General features: G+C 43.6%; 1 protein-coding gene across 22 annotated transcripts in view; it reads left to right on the plus strand.

The window, feature by feature from the left end:
* Positions 1-3298: 3298 nt before the first annotated feature.
* The window catches only part of CAPN13 (calpain 13), a 150815-nt gene continuing 133032 nt past the window's right edge, over positions 3299-21081 (plus strand). For all 22 annotated transcript variants that reach the window (XR_001438997.3, XR_003721800.2, XR_013402866.1 and 19 more), the window contains exon 1: positions 3299-3472. The gene's annotated coding sequence lies outside the window, so the exon portion shown is untranslated. The remainder of the gene's footprint in view (positions 3473-21081) is intronic.

Below are 21081 nucleotides of genomic sequence, written 5' to 3' on the forward strand. Positions count from 1 at the left end.
CTGGGTTCCAGTAATGGTGTTTCTTAATCTGGATGCTGGTAACTTGGGTTTCCCTTTGTGAACATCTATCAAGCTGTACACAGGATTTGCATTCTCAGCACTCTCACCGCAGCCTCCCCCTCGACCCTCTCCTCCTGGCTGGCTCCCCACATCCTTCACTGATTGCAAGAGAAATAATCTGGCTGCTTTGTGGTTATTGGTTTCATGTGTGTTTCTCACTAGATTCTAAGTCCACTGGGCTTGTGTGTCCCCTGGACCTGCTGCTGTGGACCCTGAGTCTGGTGCAGTGCCTGGCAAGATGGCATGAGAAACGGTTTGTAAGGGAATGATGGAGAGGCAAAGAGGGAGACAGAACAGTGGGGTTGGGGGAAGAAGACAGAAAGGAGAAGGGGAAGGAAGGAGAGAGGAAGAGTTATGTCTCTCAAGATCTGGGTATTCCGAGGCATGGCTAGAGGTGGGTGAGTGGGAGCACTCAGGAGTGTGCTGACATGATCGAGTAAGGAGTCTCTGGAGGAAGAAGTCTCTGAGAGAAGGTGGTCTCTCTGTGGGCAAGACTGGTTCAAGCACTATAGCCTAGGTCCTTGAGGAGGGAGGATGGGGACCCTGAGCCTAGTCTGGCTCCAATTTTCTCCTGGCTCAAAGCAATTGCAGAAAAAAGAGCTATTTCTTTGCATTTCGTTAGGACACTGAACACTAAATGTCAGCAGCATGAGTGCGGGGGCCAGTCGCATGAGGGGCAGCCGTGGCGTGGCAGAGGAAGTGCGGGTATAGCCACTGCACAATGGCAGTGACACATTTGCTACACCCACAGTTGCACTGGAAGAACAGCCCTCACAGGCCAGGCTTGGGCAGCCACAGCAGGATCAGTGTATTTAGTAGACACAGGTGGTGGCAGGGGAGGCCCCAGTGGGGCTCCGTGACACAGAGGCCATCATATACAGTAAAGGATGCATGCCCCAAAGGGCTGCATCTCAGGGCAGCTATGCAGTGCTCAGCAGGGAATGCCAGAAAGGCATTGGAAGGATTTAAGGGGCATGCCACATGGTCTGCAGAGTTGGAGCAAGTCCAGCTAAGAACTTACTGTTAGGTGTTGCCCAGTTTATAGCCCTTGGCTGGAATTCTCTGGAAAACACAAATCACTGAGAGTTGGCTTCTAAAGAGCACCTATAAATGGGAAGAAGAACACCAAAGAATCAAAGATGCCAGAAAAGAAAACAGCCCCTGGGATTTGTGAACAGGTGTTCTTGACAGGGTCCCTCACCTAAGCCATTCTTCCGGCACAATTATCACCCAGAGCTGCTTGTTTCTTGGCACCTAGAACACTCCATCGGGAGCTGTTTCCTTTTTTAACTCAATACTCCCAAAGACTGCTCTGGGGATAACAGCTCCCACTCTCAGGGGGAAAAATATCTTTTTAGAGATGGGAGATGACAAAACCATCATCAATAAGCAAGAAAACTCCCAATTATTTTTCTTGAGACACTGTCTTGTGATACATCCTTGTGCGTAGGGCTTCCTGAAGCTTTTTCTCACCATTTTTTCTGAAACTATGACTTTCCAACATTTTTCATTGCATACCCTATTAGTAAAATCATTTTGAACATGCACCACAAATATCTGCATATTTATTCTCTGATTATATTTATGCAATAGTGTGTGTGTGTGTTGTTTACTGTATTTATAGTGAAAGTTCTAATAGAAGGTGTCCGCTGGGGTGCAGGCATCCCACTAAACAAACACAAGGCAGACAGGGCAAGCATCATACTCCTCAGCTCATGGATTAGTAGACTAAGCCTTGGAGGGAAATAGACTTGACTAGGTCACATAGCCAAAAGTTGCAACACTGGGGTTAAAACTGACTTCCGTACTTTCCAGCTTCTCAGATTTTTCATTCATATGCCTGTAATACCTACCCTTGTTTGTGTTACTAACTTTGTTTTTAGACTCTCCTTTTCTCGCTTAATCACCTAGCCTTGTTTCCACATGAATAAGCTCTCCCTTAGCTGAGAAAGCCAGACGAACTCCATTAAGCTCCGTCATTTGCAAGGCTTCAGGGACTCCTTACCCACCCCCTTCCTCAAGGAGTTAACTTGACTCTCAACATATCAGAGTCAAATTAACTGATAAGATACTGAAGCAAGCAATGTACAAAGTTCCCAAGATTTTGCTCAAGAGATAACACCGTAAAGCCTTGAGTTTGTGTCCGGCAGAGCCCACATACATAACATCTTATGAAAGATTTAGAGCCCCTGCACGTGGAAATTGTTTGTTTCTCTGTAATCGTTTGTCTTTTTAACTATTTACATGTTTTTACTTCTGTAGAATTGTTGCAACTGAGCTCCCCTCCCCTTCCTAACCAGAAGTATAAAAGAAAATCAAGCCCGTTCCTCCAGGCGGAGAGAATTTTGAGTGTTAGCCGTCTCTCCATCGCCGGCTAATAAAGGACTCTTAAATTCGTCTCAAAGTGTAGCGTTTCTCTAACTCGTTCAGGTACAACATGCCAAATATCCCTTTCTACTCATCAGAGTTTGGGAATGGACCAGTCATATCAGTTTTTGGTAATTTCCACATTGTTTCCCTGCTTTACCTATTTTATCGTTATTGCCTATAGCATAAGGTATGCTATGCCATCAGGGTTCTGGAATTGGCTTCTAAAGAGCACCTATGAATGGGGAGGAAGAACATCAAGGAATTAAAGATGCCAGAAAAGCAAACAGCCCCTTGGATTTGAGAACAAGAAACATGCACTTTACACGCCTCATCTCTTTCTGTCCCATCCAGTAAGCAGGGATGATGCAGAGACCTTCCCTGGGTCTCGCCTTGCCCAGGAGTTAACGTGTTCTACGATGTGTTTGTAGAAAGAAGATGGTCTGTCTAGTAGAAAGAGATGTGATGTGATTGACATGGAGTGGCCACTCTTGACACGGGAGACATGGCAATTGTACTTCCCTATATGAGAATGAGGCTGGAAGGAAGGTTGCTTCCCTCAGTCTTTTCTCAGCAGAGGTGTTTTGTAAAACAAAACCAAACAAAATACCAATTCCCTGAAGCAGAATAAAGATAAAGAAACTTAAATATCTGGAAACAAGAAAACCACAAGAGCCAAGAAATGGGCAGCTCAGGGGCCCCAGGAAGTGAGGTGGGATCAGGCAGAAATAGGCTTGGGGAGGAGGATCTGGAAGCTATTGCTGTTTACAGCCAATGTCCTCTCTCTCTCCAACAAGTGGCAGGCCACTGCCCAGTGCTGAAGTCACTGTTTAACGAAGGTGGAGCCTGCCTTTACCTGGTACACCCATATAAGGAAAAGCCTGAGGGCAGGAGCAAGCAGACACCAGCACTGCTGTTTCTCCAAGACTGCCGGCCAGCCGGCCATGCTCTCCTCTGCCAGTCTCCTCCACCACTCTCTATCCCTAGAGCCTGTGGAACCTGCCCGTCTCCCCTCCTCCATCAGACGCACCTGTCTAGGAAACAGGTAAGATGTGAGTGGTCATCTCCCAGAGCTGTGGACCAAGGCAGCCCTCTAAACATTAGTGAGCATGTACAATTTTCTAGAGAGCTTCATGATGTCAATTCTGAGTTCCCACCTACCAAGGTACACATTTAATAGCTCTGGAAACTGGGTGTTTTTGATGCAAGTGGTCCAAGGATACGCTTTAAGAAAAACTAGGGCAAAGGGGGACTTCTAAGAGAAGCTAATCCAAACTTTGCATAGTTTAAGCAAAGACAGTATTTCTTAATCATTCTGTCACCTTTGATTTCTGCTCAAAGTTGTGACCTTGAGGGCTGTGTTTGTCATAAGGACACATTGATGGCAGAAATCATGCTTTCTTTGCGCACTGATGTGTAGTTTCTGATAGATAGTAGGTACTTAATAAACATTTGCTAGAGGGAAGAAGGGGACCTGGGCCCTTTGTTTTCTAATCATCTAGTTTATTAGTTATAGGAATGAAGTTGACAACTCTGGGTTAATCACAAAAGATGGATCATTACAACTTCAGAGATTCAGGAGGTTCCTACATGCCTCTAGTGGTGTCATGGTCACACATGTGTGTCTCTATAACTGCTAAAGTTGTGTAATCTTTGAGATGTGATGCTGTTCCCAGGGAGACAGTTCCAGCTGCTCCGCTTGGACCCAAGTCAACCAGATTAGAATACGTGCAGATATTTTCCCTCTATAGTTGTAGTTGGGGCATGAACTATACTGACTGTCCCATTTGTCCTGGATCACAAGCACAACTTTGTTTACCCCCAAGTGGCATTAACTTGACTTTCAGTCAGATTATCATCTTGAATTGTCTCACCTTTGTACCCACCTTGACACAAGTGTTGTGGGGTTTTTGTTGTTATTGTTGTTTTGAAGTTTGGAGGAGTGACAGCTGCAGGAAGGCTTACTTGTTAGTAGATTGGTTGATGGAAATGTAATAACCTACCAACTGTGTAATAGGCAAAAGGTTTATGTAGCATAAGTTCATTATCCCAATTTGTAGATGGAAAAAGTGAGGGACCTGGTGAGTGACTTGCTGCTAAAGTTTATTCCAGATGCACATGACAGAGCTCGAGTTCTGTTGTGCCTGGTAGGTACCCTGTCTTGTCCCCTAGTTATTTGGTTGTATTCAGTTACCGTCTTGAAAGGTAACTATGAAGAAAAAAAGGTGCTATGAAGAAATGCACACATAAGGTCAAGCACTGTGGCTCACACTTGTAATCTCAACACTTTGGGAGGCCGAGGGGGACAGATTGCTTGATCCCAGGAGTTCAAGACCAGTCTGGGCAACATGGCAAAACCCTGTCTCTACAAAAATAAATTAAAAATTGGGGATCTGGGAAAAAAATATTAGCTACATGTGGTGGCGCACACCTGTAGTCTCAGCTACTGGGGGCAGGGGGAGGGGTGCCATGGTTGAGGTGAAAGGATCGCTTGAGCCTAGGAGGTTGAGGCTTCAGTGAGCTACGATCATGCCACTGCACTCCAGCCTGAGTGACAGAGCAAGACCTTGTCTCAAAACAAACAAACAAACAAACAAACAAAAATCACCAACCTGCTGGCCCGGAGGCTCACTCCGTATCAAGCATTGTGCCTGATACTTCCACACGGTGAGCTGTGTGATTTGGGGCATACTCCTTAACCTCTTGGAGGTTCTCAGTTTCCTCATCGCTAAAACATGGTAGCAACAGTAATCTACCCCAAAAGATCAGTGAAAGGATCAAATGAGATTGTATATGGAAAGCACTTAGCAGTACTTGAGCACATGGCAAGTGCTGAAGACATTTTAGTCATTATTGTTGACATTATTTTAGCCTGGGTTCTCTACAAAACAAAGCCTGAGGCAAAGCTTAAGTGTTACTTAGCGCTTAAGGTAAGACACCAGGGGAGTGAGAATCAGGGAAGTGGGAAATGAGAGGAGAAAGGGGGAAGCAGTGAGGGATGATGTGCCACCACCTGGCCTCTCTTCACGAAGAGACATGGCCAGCCACTTGGCCAAAGCAGGACCCCTCTGGACTGGCACTGCAGATGCATTGTGCCTTGGAACAGTCCATCCGAGCAAGGGTAAAGAGGACAATTATCTGTTGGCTCACTCTCTCTCTTCTATTATTGTTCAAAGCTTGCCCTATGGGGTGTTAACTGTCCTGCACTTCCAGCTTGTGTCTTCTGACCCCCATGGCAGCCAGTAGGAAAACTAGATCTAATTGCTAGAGGCTTGGCACCTCATCTGAGTCCAGAAGTGGTCAGAAGAGCCACTTCCTTGGATGGAGTAAAAAAGGGACCAAGAGTCCTAGAGACAGGTTGAGGCTAACAGAACCTGAGATAGCACCTAAGAAAGGTTTAATAAAGACTGAATTATCATTAATATCTGCCGAGCACTGTGTATGGCACCAGTGTTCCTGCCTAGATGTCACCTCTTTCTCCCATGAGAAAAACCATAAAGGGGACCTTGGATAGGCTGGCCCATTCCATCTCTCCTCAGTGTTTGGAAGAAGTCAGGTTGAGGGCATCCTAACTCTCTCAGAATTGTCCATGGTGTAGCATGCCACTGATAGACAGCAAGAAAGTCCACAGCCATGGAAAACATCAGAGCAGAATCAAGAGGAGGTGTTGATTTTCTACCCCCCTTGGGACTCTATCTTTTGGACAAGTGTTTCCTAAAGCATGGTTTACATACAACACTAATATTGGGGGCTGTTGCTGGGGACTCCTTGATATAAAGCATTTATGATCAAATATTTGGAGGAATGTTGCCTCCTACTCTTCCCTCCTCAGAGAGTTATGATTCCAATTAACTTAAAAAGGCTCTGTTCACACCTGTAATCCCAGACTTTGGGAGGCCAAGGCAGGCAGATTTCCTGAGGTCGGGAATTCGAGGCCAGTCTGGCCAACACGGTGAAACGCCATCTCTACTAAAAATACAAAAAAATTAGCCGGGTAGGGTGGCATGCGCCTGTAATCCCAGCTACGTGGGAGGCTGAGGCACGGGAATTGCTTGAACCAGGGAGGTGGAGGTTGCAGTGAGCCGAGGTCGTGCCACTGCACTCCAGCCTGGGTGACAGAGTGAGACTCTGTCTCAAAAAAAAAAGGCTCTGAGAAGGCCAAAACAAAGGAACCAGTTGAACTGAGTGTACCAGAACTTCCCATACTGAACTCCAGTTGAAAACACAGCTTTGGACCATGTGTTCATGGGCTCAGTCTCTTTTGTCTTGATTCCTGAATTACCAGGGGACTCTTCTCCACTACACACTACTTTTTGCTTTGCACAAACCCTGTTGAATAAAAAACTCTGCAGTATAAGGGAAGGCTGTGTGGTGCATGAGATGCTTTTACCAATCTGCAGAGCTCGTTCTCCCAGGAAACAACCAGGAAAGTTCAGTCAAGCCTTGTTTCCTCATCTCAATAATGAAGAGTGAACCAGGCGATCCCCAAGGGGTCTCCCAGCCTCTTGTCTCCCAGCCTCTTGTAATCCATGATACTCATGTTGAAAGGCAGCTAAAGGTCACCTCGTCTACCTCGTGCATTGCCTCAGAGATAGACTAGCGAATAAAGAGATGCAAATTTTTAAGACAAGTTGTAGGGGTATGAAGTGGAGGTTTGCCCACTGCCGCCCTCTCTGGTGAGTTGAACATGAGATGGGATGGGTACCATGTCCCACAGTAGTGGCCGGAGCGATGAGCTGCCTCTAAGGACTTGCGCTGGAGGACAGCCAGGACTTGGGGGTTAATATCCTCACTTCAGCCAAGTAAGTCGCGAGGGATGTTTAAAACTGGGAGTAGCCAGGAGGTTTATTTCCTTTCCCTCTGAAATAATGGTCCCTCAGGCAGCACTCTGCCCTCTGATCTCCACTGGACAGCCCTGCCATGTCCACCTCCCATGCCTGTGGACCAGGGTCTGACCAGCACCTCCCACACAGCTCAGAGAACTGAGCCAGACCCCGTCCCAGCCTGCAGACCAGAGACACGAGGGGCACTGTCTCCATCAGAGCCACACACCTGCCTTCAGGAGATGCACCCCGTGGCCCATTAGAGACCACTGGTTCTCAAGGGCCTGAGGCCGGAGAGGTGATGGAGAGATGACAGGAAACTTTGCCCCCATTCTCCTCGCCAAACATTCTCTCTTCTCCCCAGTCTAATCCTTAACCAGATGTGGCTGTCAATCAGCTGAACTACATATACCATTAAGCCCCATCTCAGGAAGCTCTAGCTTTCTTGCAGGAACTTAAGATACTGTCAGACGGCATGACCCTGGCGGGAGATGAGGGCAGAGGCTTTCTGCAGGGGCTGGCTCCTGGGACTCCAGCCAAAAGACCACCCCAAGCATGTTCTGTCAACCCAGGGGCTGTCCTGAGCCAGTGCTACCATCCCCTCAGACCTGTCCTCAAACTGTCTTCCTCCTCAGCCAGGTCATCTTCCCTAGGTGGGCACGGGGATTCCCCACAGCTCCCTGCCTGTTCTGGAACATAGGCTAGACAGCAAGAGGGGCGGAGGTCTCCCGGGACTGCATCTCCCTCTCTTCTCAGGCAGAGGCTCCCAGGCCTGTACCCCCTGCCCCAGGTCCTGTCCTTCCCACCATCTCCCCAGTGGGCCCTGCACGAGCTGGTTTTTAGGTCATTTATGCTCCTCTCTCTTTCCTCTGTCTTTCCTTCTTGCCTTCAGCCCTCGCCTTCAGAAGCTCTGGCTCTCCCCGTTTCTTAGGGCTGGAGAGGGAAAGAATGACAGAAGGAACAAGGGAAACCTCAGAGGCCTAACCACCACCCTCCCCAGCCTGCCTTTCTCTGCTTCACTCACTCACTTAGACACGTTTACATTCGCATTTACACACACACACACGCATGCACATACACATTCTAAGCTCCTTCTTTTTCTTGTTGCCTTTTAACATATTTAATATAGAAAGCTCTTATTTTTGAAAAACATTTCTCCTCCCACTGGTCCACACCCTGACCCCAGAGATGGGACCCCACCTGCTTGGATGGAAGCTTGCTCCAGAACAAGAAGGTTGGCCTGGGCCTCCATGGGGACCTTCATCGTGTGTCTCTGAGCACCAGGTCTGAAAAGGGAATGGCTCCTTTAGCCAAAGTGCTTGGTCACTGGTACTACTGGATCTGTCTCCAACCCCGCGGCACCCCTCCACCAGAGCTCCCATTCCAGGGCTCAGCCCACTCGCCTCTGCAGCCTCCACAGGTCAGGCCTGAGAGACCCAGAATGACCAGGCACAGACTGGGATGCCCAGGTATCCGGGCCAGGGGTCCAACAGCTGGCTCCACTGTCTTTTCTCTCTCTACTGTGTTGTGGCTAGAGGCAGCGCACGGGGGCGGTGGTCTTTAAAAAGCTCCATCCAAGAGTCACAGCATCTGCATTCCTTGTTTTCCAGCCATGCCTTGAGAATTCACATCTTGAGGGATAAGAAAACAGGGCGATATATGGACACAATTCTGGTGCCCTCGATGCTGGGCTGGGTTGAGAATCCCTTCCCCTGGTGGACTTTGTCCTCTCTGCGTCTGGGCCATCTCATTCCTCCCTCTCTCTTCCTCAGTCTCCATCCCTGCTGATTGGCTGTCCCTGGCTTCCTTTCTGTCACCCAGCCCGTCTTTGGCTTTCTCTTTGTGCGGTTGCTCTGTCTTGGCCTCTGCCTCATTCATTTTATTTTTATTTTATTTTATTTTATTTTATTTTTTATTTATTTATTTATTTTTTGAGACGGAGTCTCCCTCTGTCACCCAGGCTGGAGTGCAATGTCATGATCTTGCTTTACTTCAACCTCTGCCTCCTGGGTCAAGCGATTCTTCAGCCTCAGCCTCCTGAGTAGCTGGGATTAAAGGTGTGCACCACCATGCCCAGCTAGTTTTTGTATTTTTAGGGTTTTACCATGTTGGTAAGGTTGGTCTCAAACTCCTGACTTCGTGATCCACCCACCTCACCCTCCCAAAGTGCTGGGATTACAGTTGTGAGCCCCCATGCCCGGCACTCATCCATTTTCTGTTTCTCTTTGTCCATTTAAATGAAAAAGCCTAAGGAGATAGGCCCAGGGAAATCCTTTAAGAATAAACGGATTATGTAAGTGTGGCCTTGGCTTCCAAAGAACCTTAAAAAACAGAAAGGAAAAAGACCCCAAACCTAGCCTTCTGCAGTTCAAGCCTTTGGGAAGTGAGCAGGCCCGGAGCCAAGGGTCTGCCTGGGGAGTACTGGTCTGAAACAGTGGCTCTCAAGACCCTGCATTTTAACTTGGTACATGGCAGGCCCCAACCTCCTAAGTCCACCAAATTTGTATTTGTTTCAGAAAAAATTTGAATTAGCTAAATGAGAAGTGCATCTCTTCTTCAAGGATGAAAAAAGAGAAAAACCGTGCCGAGAAATCTAAGCACAGATGAAATATTACACAGTGTTTCCGAGACTCATATAGTTTTAGTTCCCAGAAAAAAGAATGCTCTACCTCATCCTTAGAATATAGTTGAGTCTACTCAACCCTATCCTAATTGAATGACACCTATCAAATACCCTAGGGAGGGGAAAGGAGGAGATTTCCATGCCAAGACAAGTTTGTTTTTTGTGTGTGTTGGCACAAACCTAAACTTAATTGAAAGGAATAATACATTCTGTGGGTTCCCATTTTTTTGTCTAACAGTATCATTGAGGCTACATAAAACCTGTCATCTCAGTTCCAGAAATATAGAATGTTACAGCGGAAAAGCACTTAGAAGAGTGGGACCAACCTTCTTAGTGTTCCAAGTGGGGAGACCGAGGCTAGGGGAGGGAGCAACGTGCCCAAGGCCCATAGAGTTTAGTGGAGCTACACAGATCCTTTCTGTCAGGCAAACCTTCTCTTGGTTACCCCCAGGGTCTCCTGAGAAGGGCCCATCAGCAGAGCTCTCCAAGCTCCCTTGTGCTATGATTCAGGAAGAGGCTGGGTCCGCACAGCAAGGGCAGTAGGGAGAGAAGAGGCTGGGGTTGCCTTGCCTATGGAACCTCAGAAAGTCGCTTCTGCTTTCTGCCTCTCTTGTGCCAAGCTGATGATCTCCTTGGCAGTCAGCTCCAGTGCTGAACCCAGAGTCACTGGCAGGCAATAGAGAGGTCTATTCTGAGCACTTACTTTCTGGCACCTGTTCCAGGTCTATGTAGCTTTCTACATCTGAAGACACGAGAGAGGCTTCTTTCATTTCATTTCATAGCCTCTCCCCTGGCCCTTGGTGGATTAGAGGTTATCTCAGAGGATGAGAAACACTAGCTTGCCCGTGCACCTCTCAGCCCTGATTAGGCACAAAGTAGGATGCCTTTGGCAGGGACAGAGGCATGCTTTGCTCACAGGCCAGATCACCCCAGCTTTGAAGCTGGGGGCGGGACAGGAGTCAAGCCCAAGCGCTGCCCAAACTTCTCCTGTTTCACCTTGAGCCCCACTTTCCCCTTCTGCAAAGTGAGCCCTGCATAGTCTTCCTCTGAGGTCCGCCTTTCTGGGGGCCACTAATCCCACCGTGGTCTTCAGGCCACTCATGCATGGAAGAAACTTGTTGAGATGATTCTGAAGTACAGAGTGGCTCAGGGACAGCACTGGTCTGACAGTTAAGTTCCATTTTCAAACCCGATGTTTAAGCTCATTCTCACACTTACACCATCTCATATAAGCTCTCTGAGAAGTAGTCACATGTTCTCCCAACTTGCTGTAGATTTGTATCCACACAAAATTCTCTGTCGTCTTCCCTCTCTCTCCCACCCTCCTCTCTTCTTCCTCCTTCCTTTTCCCCTTCTCTGTCTTCCTTCCTCCTTCCTTCTACCCCCTTCCCTTGCTCTCTTCTCTCTCTCTGCTTCACTCTCTCTCTGTCTCCCTCTCTCTCCTCAAAGCCCTGAGGTACACCAAGAAGGTATATAACTGAAAGTGGTTTGCACATCTTTTTCCCACCAGAGAGCAGTTAAGTGCCTATTTTCTCCACTTGGGTAGCTAAATTATTCTCGATGTGTTAAACAGTGTAATTAAACATACACATACACACACAAGTGCGCAGACCCCTTCCCCCACCCTTGTTCCTTGTCAGCAGAGAGAGCGTCAGCCCCAGCCTTCAAGCTCTGTTAGTTTTAATTTGAGTTGTGGAATTAGTAATGGGTTTTGCTGGAACACTGTTGTGGGAAATAGATTGCTCCTCGTGCAGGGTTTGGGCACCATTTCAAATGAGTATTTGTTAAGGGGAAAACCGTCCCCTGTCGTGTTCTGCTACATTACATCAGATTTATTTCCATTGTTCTGAAAAACACCAGCCAGGAGAGGGCCGCATGCAGCACTCCTGGGCAGGGAACCATTGAATGCAGCTTCCTGTTTCATAGCTGATTGAAAACAAAATGCAAGCAAAATTACCCTTTGTTGCTGGGATATGCTAGGAGCATCCTGCAGACAGGGACACCAGGGCAACCTGTCACTGAGGCAGGGAGGTGGTCCCATCACTGGCAGAAAGTCGCTAAGTGGTTTAGTACCCAAAATATGACGCTGACGAAAAGAAGAGAGAGCCCAGCAGGTTGAAGTTGGAAGGGATCTGCCCAATCCAAGGGCTCTTCTGGGCCGCTGTGTAGAGTCATCCAGCCTCTGCTCAACCATTTCCACCCAAGACTGTTCACGGCCTTCCTTGTTCTGTGGTAATTCATGTCATTAGCAGTTCTCTTCTTCAATACCATCCAATAAGGCTGCATGCGAATATTTACACTTAAAAGTAAATGATTTAAAATTGAATAAAAATTAAAATCCAGCCCCTGAATTGCACTAGCCATCTTTCAAGTGCCCGATAGCTACATATAGCCAGTGGCCACTGTCTTAGACAGCACAGATATAGAACACGTCCATCATTGCAGAAAGTCTAATCAAAATCACACTTCCCCAAATTTCTGACTCTTTCCACCCTCTGAACTGTACAGATCACATGTTCTTCCTTTGCATTCATATCCTTTCCACTGGACATGTGTTTGGCCCCAGGGACACCTGGCTGTCATGTAGGACAGGGTAAGCAGAGGAGGAGAAAGCCCCCTGGGACAGGGTAGAGGCTGTGGGACACTGGCCCAGCTGGAGATGCAGACAGCGTGGGCTACAGCATGGCTCAGGGCCAGAGGTAAATGTGCACCCAGTGTTTCTGCCAGGCAGGTGGAGGAGGTGACAGTCTCAACACATGGAAAGAACACAACTCTGGAACCTGGAGAGACCTGAGGTCGGGAGTTCAGAGGTGACTGGCAGGTGCCTGGCATGCCCATCAGCTGGTACAGGGTTGTAGTCACTGGGCTCAAGTTCAGGGCCAGGCAGGACTCTCAAGGAGTTTCTGATAGCGTAATACACAAGCTTTTACTATGTGCCACACCAAGCCCTTAACAAGAATCTTCTCATTTAATATCTATCTGCTGCTACAAGGCTGGTTTTATTACCTCCACCTCCCATCCACTTTATACATAAGGAAAGGAGGCTCAGAGATATTAAGAGTATTGGCCAAGATCATTCAGTCAGTAAGTGACAGCTGGATTCAAACCCAAGTTTCAACTTGATTCTATGTGCCTGTGAGCACCGTTCCATGCTGTCTCTTTCTCCTTTTTCCTTAAGACACAAGGCAGAGTTCAGTTTCCTGAACTGGAGCACAACCTTGGCGGTATAGAAACTCAGGGGTTGGGAGTACGGTTGTGGGGCCAGAGGTAGTTAAATATCTGCTCTCTTAGAGCAGGATTATTCTGGAGGGAGGGGGACCTGGGCTGCAGGGGCTGAGTCTGAGAGTCACTGAAGGCCCCTCAGTTGGCCTTCTTCCCAGTAAACCTCTCTAGATCTCCAACTCTTCCTCCCAGGAAGGGATTTCCAGGCTACCTATCTATTTAGCTGGACTGCCTCCTGCCCGTATGGCACATTTTTGCCAATATGAAAATTTGCCACCTCTTTCAGGTGGATATAACTGCATGCCAGGAGCCCATGCTTGCAAGCAATGGGCTTGCCTCCCTGCCAGGCACCCTTATGTTACTCAAACACTCATTTTCAGATACCATTGAGAGTACCGATGAGCCTCTTGGAATGTGGCCCCTAGAGCTGAACACAGATGTCCATGTGGGGTCAAGAGCGGCTTTGTACAAGGTCCTGGGGCTAGCCTGTCTAGAGCAATGCCTTACTGCTGTTGAAGCTGGTCAGAGCCTGCCACATCTTTCATAGTTTTGTCTCATTTTAAATAGGAAGTCAAGTAAGGCATACAAAATATTTCCAAAATGAAATTTACCCAAGACAGATCCTGCTCACTATTTACTTGCATAGTTAACTTTTTAAACGTAAAAACAGTTTTGCAGTTTCCTTAGTTAATTTCATCTTCTTGGTTTTGAAGTCATTTAGAATTTTGATTCTGCTATCTGCTTGGTTAATTGTTCTTGATTTCCACTATTAAAAATGATGAAAGAGTTGAAAAGGATCTTCATTTTTATTTCAACATCTTCTTTAAGGATTAAGATAAAAATGTAGAATAGGACAGGACACGGGACAGAACTCTGTGACTATTACAATGCAATGATTCTTAGCTATTCCAGACCATTCATCCATAATCTCTGGGTCAAACTGCGAATTCTATTTACTACACTGAATTCTACTTTACTATGTTAATCTAGTCGACACACAGGGAATAGGTGGAGATTTTATCAAATACATTTTAAAAATCAAGGTATTTATATATATATCTTCCTTCAAAGTAAGGACTCTATTTTGGGGAAGAAAGGAAAAGGGAGGGAAAATTAAGTAATTGGCTTTGGCAAAGCTATATTTGCCAATACAGATACCAGCATTATTTCCTAAGTACTCAAAGTATTTCTCTGCAAGTCTATTTCAGAATTTTGATATATATGTTGGACTTCTTAAAAATATTATTATAGAGCTACAAGAAAATTTTAAATCAGTGTTTCGGAAGAATGTGTTGATTACAAATTTTCTATTTTAAAAAGAGAATCTCTTACAAAGTTTCTTATATTAAATTCCCATAAGAATTACTATTGGCTCAATTTATAAAAATTAAACTTATAAGCAAATATTTGTAGAACATTTGTATTAGTGTAAAGAATATTGATGTTCATCAAAAGACACTGTAAAGGAGTTAAGAAGATAAGACACAAACTGGGAGAAGATATTTACAAGACATATGACCAACGAAAGACAAATATGCAGAGTGAGTAGTGAATTCCTACAAATCAATAAGAAAAAGACAACTCAATAGACAAATGGGCACAAAATATGAATATTCATTCCTCAAGAGAGGGAACATGAATGGAGAATAAACATAGTGAGAGATGCTCAATCTTACCAGTAATCAGAGAAACAAATTAAAACCATAGGAGTTGCCACTTACTCCCACGAGATGGGTACAAATAAAAAGCCTGCCAATACCAAGAGTTAGTGAGGATATATAGCAATGGCAACTCTTTTACACTGTTGGTGAAATTATAAATTGGTACAACCTTGGAAAATAATTTGGCATACTTAATGAGGTTGAGTATGTGTGCTCCCTAAACCCAAAATTCTACTTGTAATGTAAACTAGAGAAACTCTTGCATGTTTATCAGGAGATACGTACAATAACATTTATAGCATAATTTTTCATTAAAACAAAGAGAAGAGCATTAAACGTCCATTGAGAGAAGAAGTACAAATAAATCATAGGATAACATACAGCAGTGAGATAAATGAAATCCTGCTGCTTTTTAACCATCGGGTGCAGGGGGAAGCAAATTACTGAAGACTATATAAACTATATACAGCATTTAATTTTTGAAACAACTCTACTTAGAATATATAAAAACTGTATATATTTAATGTGTAAACTGATGAGTTTTGACACGTGTATACACATGTGAAATCATCATGACACTCAAAATAAAAAATATTTCTATCACCCCCAAAAGTTTTCTCATAACCCATTCCTCCCTCTACCCTCATTTCTGAGCAACCACTGAACTTCTTTCTATCACGGTACATTAGTTTGCATTTCTAGGATTTTATATAAATGGAGTCATATAATATGTATTCTACTTTGACTGGCTTTCACATAGCATAATGATTTTAGAGATTTATTCATGTTGTTGCATGTATCAATAATTCATTTCTTTTTATTGCTGAGTAGTACCTTATTTTATGGGTACATCACAATTTATTCATTCACTTTTGACGGACATTGGGTTGTTTCCAACTTTTGGCTATTAAATATAAGTCTGTTTTGATTATGCACAAGTCTTTGTATGAGCATATGCTTTCACTTTTCTTGGGTAAATTCTTAGGACCGGAATGACTGAATCATTTTGTAAGTGTATGTTTTAACATTTTAGGGAACTGCCACACTGTTTTCTAATGTAGTCATACCAGTTTACATATCTACCGAGAGTGTATGAAAGTTCCAGTTTTCCATCTCCTCATAAACAGTGTGATCAGTCTTTTTAAATTTTAGGCCATTAGAAAACAGTCTATAGTGAGCTTTCGCTGTGGTATGAATTTGCATTTCACTGATAACTTATGATGTGGAACATCTTTTCATGTTGGGTTATTGCCTGTTTTTATATATTATTTGGTGATGTGTCTATTCAAATCTTTTGGCCATTTTAATGGGTTTTTTTCTTATTATTGATTTGGAAGAGTTCTTTATATGTTGTGGATTCAAGTCCTTTGTCTGATATATGTGCTGCAAATATTTTCACCTAGTCTGAAATATGTATTTGTGTTTTTTTAATGGTGTCTTTTAAACCTTTAATGAAGTCTAATTTATCAATTTTTTTTCTTGTATGGCTCATATTTTTTTGTATTCTATCAAAAACACATTTACCTATCCCAAGTTTGCAAATGTTTTCTTCTGAAAGTATTATAATTTAAGTTTTACCTTTAGGTCTATGATCATTTTGACTTGGTTTTTGTGTATGGTGTGAAGTAAAATCCATGTTTGTTTGTACTTTTCCCATTTAGAAATCCTGTTGATCCAGCACCATTTTTTTGGAAAGACTTTTATTTCCCCCATTGAATTGCCTTGAAACCTTTCTCAAATTAATTGGCCATATATTTGTTGATTTATTCTAAATTCTCCACCCTTCTCCATTGATCTATTTGTCTATATTTTTGCCAGTACAGTAGCTTTTTAACATGTGTTGAAGTCAGATTGGGTAAGTCCTTCAGTTTTTTCTTCTTCTTAAAAATTGCTTTGGTTATTCTAGGTTCCTCACATTTAGATGTAAATCTTAGAATCCGCTTATCAATTTCTAACAAAAAAAAAAAAGCATGCTAGGATTTTGGTTGGGATTGTATTGAACCTATAGATAAATCTGGAAAAAACTGCCATCTTGGCAGTATTGAGCCTTCCAATAAATGAACCGGATATATCTCCCCATTTATTTAATTCTTCTTTAATTTTTCTCAGCAGTGTTTTATAGTTTTTTGTAGATATCTTAATATCTTTTTTTATTTTTTTATTTTTTTTTTAATTTTTATTATTTTTTTTTTTTTTTGAGACGGAGTCTCGCTCTGTCGCCCAGGCTGGAGTGCAGTGGCCGGATCTCAGCTCACTGCAAGCTCCGCCTCCCGGGTTCACGCCATTCTCCTGTCTCAGCCTCCTGAGTAGCTGGGACTACAGGCGCCCGCCACCTCGCCCGGCTAGTTTTTTGTATTTTTTAGTAGAGACGGGGTTTCACCGTGTTAGCCAGGATGGTCTCGATCTCCTGACCTAGTGATCCACCCGTCTCGGCCTCCCAAAGTGCTGGGATTACAGGCTTGAGCCACCGCGCCCGGCCGATATCTTAATATCTTTAATGTTAGATTTTTTCCCAAGTATTTTGTATTTTAGATGGTACCATTCTGCTATTTTTTGTTGCTATTAAATAATAATACAATTTTTAAATATTAACCCTGTATCTTGTGACCTTACTAAATTTAAGTATTAGTTCTAGTAGTTGTTTTGTAGATTTCCTACAATCAAAACACCAAAATAGGACCAGTTCTCTTCTTGTTTCTAATCTTTTTGCCTTTAATTTTCTTGTTGCATTGACTAGGACCTTCACAACAGTGGTACATAGAACTATAACAATGGGCATGGATTCTGATGGTAAAGGGAAGAAAATGTACTTTCCATCATTAAATATTATGTTAGCTATAAATTTTTCACAGATACCCTCCTGAGGATGTTACCTACTATTTCTAGTTTTCTGAGAGTTTTTATCATAAATTATGTCTTTGTAGCTTTTTACTGTGGTAGATTGCAGGTGGATTTTTAAAAATATAAATCAACCTAACATTCCTGGAATAAACCCAACTTATGATGTGGTATCTTCTTTTTTTTTTTTTTTTAACATTATTGGATTTGATTTGCTAAAATTTTAAGGCTCTTTGCTTCTCTATTCATGAGAATATTGGTCTGTAATATTTTTTTGAGGAAGAAGATTTCTTTATGAGGTTTTGTTTTTAGTATTTTGCTGAGCTGATAAAAATAAGTTCAGCTATATTTCCCTTCTTGTCTATTTTCTGAGGAAGTTCATGTAAGATTAGTGTTACTCTGTCCTTGAAGGTGTAACAGAATTCACTGGTGAAACTATCTGAGCCTGGGGGTTTCTTCTGGAGAAAGCTTTTGATAGTAAATTCAATTTCTTTACTATATATGGCATTATTCAGATTTTCTGTTTCTTCTGTGTCAACTTTGATAAATTGTATTTTTCAAGAAATTAATCCATTGTATGCAACTTAGCAGATTTGTTGGCATTGGGTTGTTCGTAGTATTCTCTTATTAGCCCTTTAATGTCTATAGGACGTGTGATGATAACCCCTTTATCATATGATAATATGGGCAATTTACATTTTCTCTCTTTCACTCTTGATCAAGTTGACTAGGGGTTTATTAATGTTGTTGATCTTTTCAAAGAAGCAGATTTTTGCTTTGCTCATTTTATCTGTTGTCTGTCTCCTTTTTGATTAATTTCTGCTCTTATCTGTCTTCTGTTTTACTAATTTCTGCTCTTATCTTTCTTGTTTATGTCCTTCTGCTTATGTCAGGTCTTCCTAACTCTCTTATGATATTATCTGACTCATAAATTATTTAAAAGTGTGTTTAATTCCAGATATTTGAGGTTTACCTAAATATTCTATTGTTATTGAATTCCTCCTGTGAATTTTCATGTAGAAGAACAACACATAGTTCAGGGAAAAGAGAGAAACTGGGACAATAAATGCCCTTTTCATGTTTCTGGGCAGATGTAATTTAGGTAATTTATCTGTGTATTCTTACAACTATTTATTTCTGAGAGAGAGAAATACAAGCAGGTTAGGACAAGGTTAGTCAGATAAATAAATAGTAATGAATATCTTTTCATAAAATATTTCATGGTTTAAATCTCCTTCCATATATTTTCTTATTTGATTCTTCAACAAAGTATCATGTGTCCATTTGACAGATGAAGAAACTGAGGTGCTTAGTGTGTACGGGGTAGAATGAGGACTTGAGTCAGGATGTTCTGAAGTCACTTAATTCTTGTGCATCTTTTCCATGAAATATTTATAAAAGTTCTCCAATAAAAGGACTTATTGGTTATATGTGTGAAACACTGGGAGCAAACTTAAGTTTCTTTATCAGAGGGCTTCTTGGCGCTTTTTGTGAATTTCCATAAAGACTGTTCAGTATCAGATATTTTCCAAAATAATTTCACCTCATAATTTGTTATTTGTGGGGGGTTTCATGAAGCAACTGCATCATAGAACACACCCAAGAATAGCTGATATGTAATATTTAATCTGCTGACACTCAGGAGATTTTTTTGAATACCTACTATGTGCAAGGCCTGGCGCTATGTGCTGGCAGATCAAGATACTGCTAAGACATAGTTGTATGGCTCAGCAGTATGTAAGACATATCTCCCATTAAGGAGCCCTCATCATGTTTCCATTAATTCAAATAATGTTTACATACTTATCACTGTTGCTGCTCTGTCATTTGTTCTTGTGTCCACTGGCATCCTCCGTCTATTCTCTGAGAACCTTACCAACATGACCCAATTCCCCTTTGATGTGCACACTCCCTGAAGTATGCAGCCAGGGATAGGAGAGTTGTTGGATCAGGCTGGGGTTAGTCACTGCCTTGGTCTGAATTGTACTGCTCCCCTCCCCCAACAAATTCATATGAAACCCTAACCCCCAACATGATTGTAACTAGAGATAAGGTCTTTAAGAGGCAATTAAGCTTAAAAGAGATCTTAAGAGTGGGGACTAATCTGATAGAACTGTGATCTTATAAGAAGAGGATGAGGAAAAGATCTCTTCCCCACCCTCCACCACATGCTGGCACTCTGATCTCTGACTTCCAGCCTCCATAACTGTGAGAAATAAATCCTGTTGTTAACCCATTATGCCTAGTGTTCCATTATTGGAACACTAAGCATGTGGGAGTTATTTATATCATACTGCTCAAGGTCATTGCCAAGGTCTGATTGCAAAAATTCAAAAAATTGCAACCTCAGGCATAAATGCGGTTAAGCCTCGCAGTCAGTGGTATTTTGCTATGGCAACCTGAGCTCACTAAGTCACCCAACTCAGCAGAGGACACAGGGAAGCTCCTTTCATAGACACCAAGGGGAGCTAAAGAGGCTTTGTAACTCCCAGCTGCAGCTCCTGCTTGCTTCTCTGAAGCAAGCTTCAGATTCATGAAGCTTGATTCATGAGCTTACACAAGCTTCTCACGTGAAGAACTTTATATCAATTATTTTTGTGATGTTTCTAGCTCCTCTTGTGTGACTTTTCTTGCAACACCCAAGAGCTGCCCCAACAGCAAGATAAACTTTGTCTTGAACATCACGTAGGCCTTTCAGCAATCTCTTTTTTCCCCTGAAATTAACAAAGCTGAGTCTTCTTCTGCCTTTAGCTACCCTGCAAAGTGAGACAAATGGGGTAGAGAAGAGAGGAAAGAACCAGAAAGCCCTCCCCAAAAGTGACAGCAGGAAAATCAGGTGATCCTCTTCTGCTGTGCACAAAAGTGAAATGTTGTCAGGTACTGCGGGCCCTTCCTGAGAACATGAGTCTACAGGCTGTTCCCTGGTGAAGCCATGAGCAACTCAGAGAGAAAGAAAACTGTGTGTGTGGAGGTGGAACAAGCTTCTGCTGCCTGCTTCTCCCTTCCCCATCAAGAGTCTCCTCCCAGAGCAGCCCACCTCCTCAGCAGCAGACACCCAGCCTGCTGCCTGTCCCCAAGCCTTCCCTTCCCCCAGGCCTGGGCAGCCCATGTAGTGAATACAGAGCAGTAACAGAGCCCAGGGCCCAGGTCTGACTGCACATCCTGGCCCTCACCCTGCAGGCCCCTCTGAGCCTAGCCTGTCCTGAGTATGAGCAAGTCCTCGTCTTAGACAGTGTTGGGCCTCTGCACAGTCCTTTCCTGCTCAAAATAGCAATGATCATCATCCTAATAACCACCATGCATTGGCTGCTTTCTACTTACCAGTCACTGTGCTGAGTGTTCTAGAAGCATGGTTTCATCTGAGTCTCACAACAACCCTATAACATGTGTAATAGTATCATCTCCATTTCACAAACGAGGCAAGTGAATCTTAGAATGTGAATTCCTAAAGTGTGGCCAGTCCCCTACCCAATAGTGGACAGTGGCG

Source organism: Macaca mulatta, chromosome 13 (assembly GCF_049350105.2).
Source record: "Macaca mulatta isolate MMU2019108-1 chromosome 13, T2T-MMU8v2.0, whole genome shotgun sequence".
Taxonomy (NCBI): Eukaryota; Metazoa; Chordata; class Mammalia; order Primates; family Cercopithecidae; genus Macaca; species Macaca mulatta.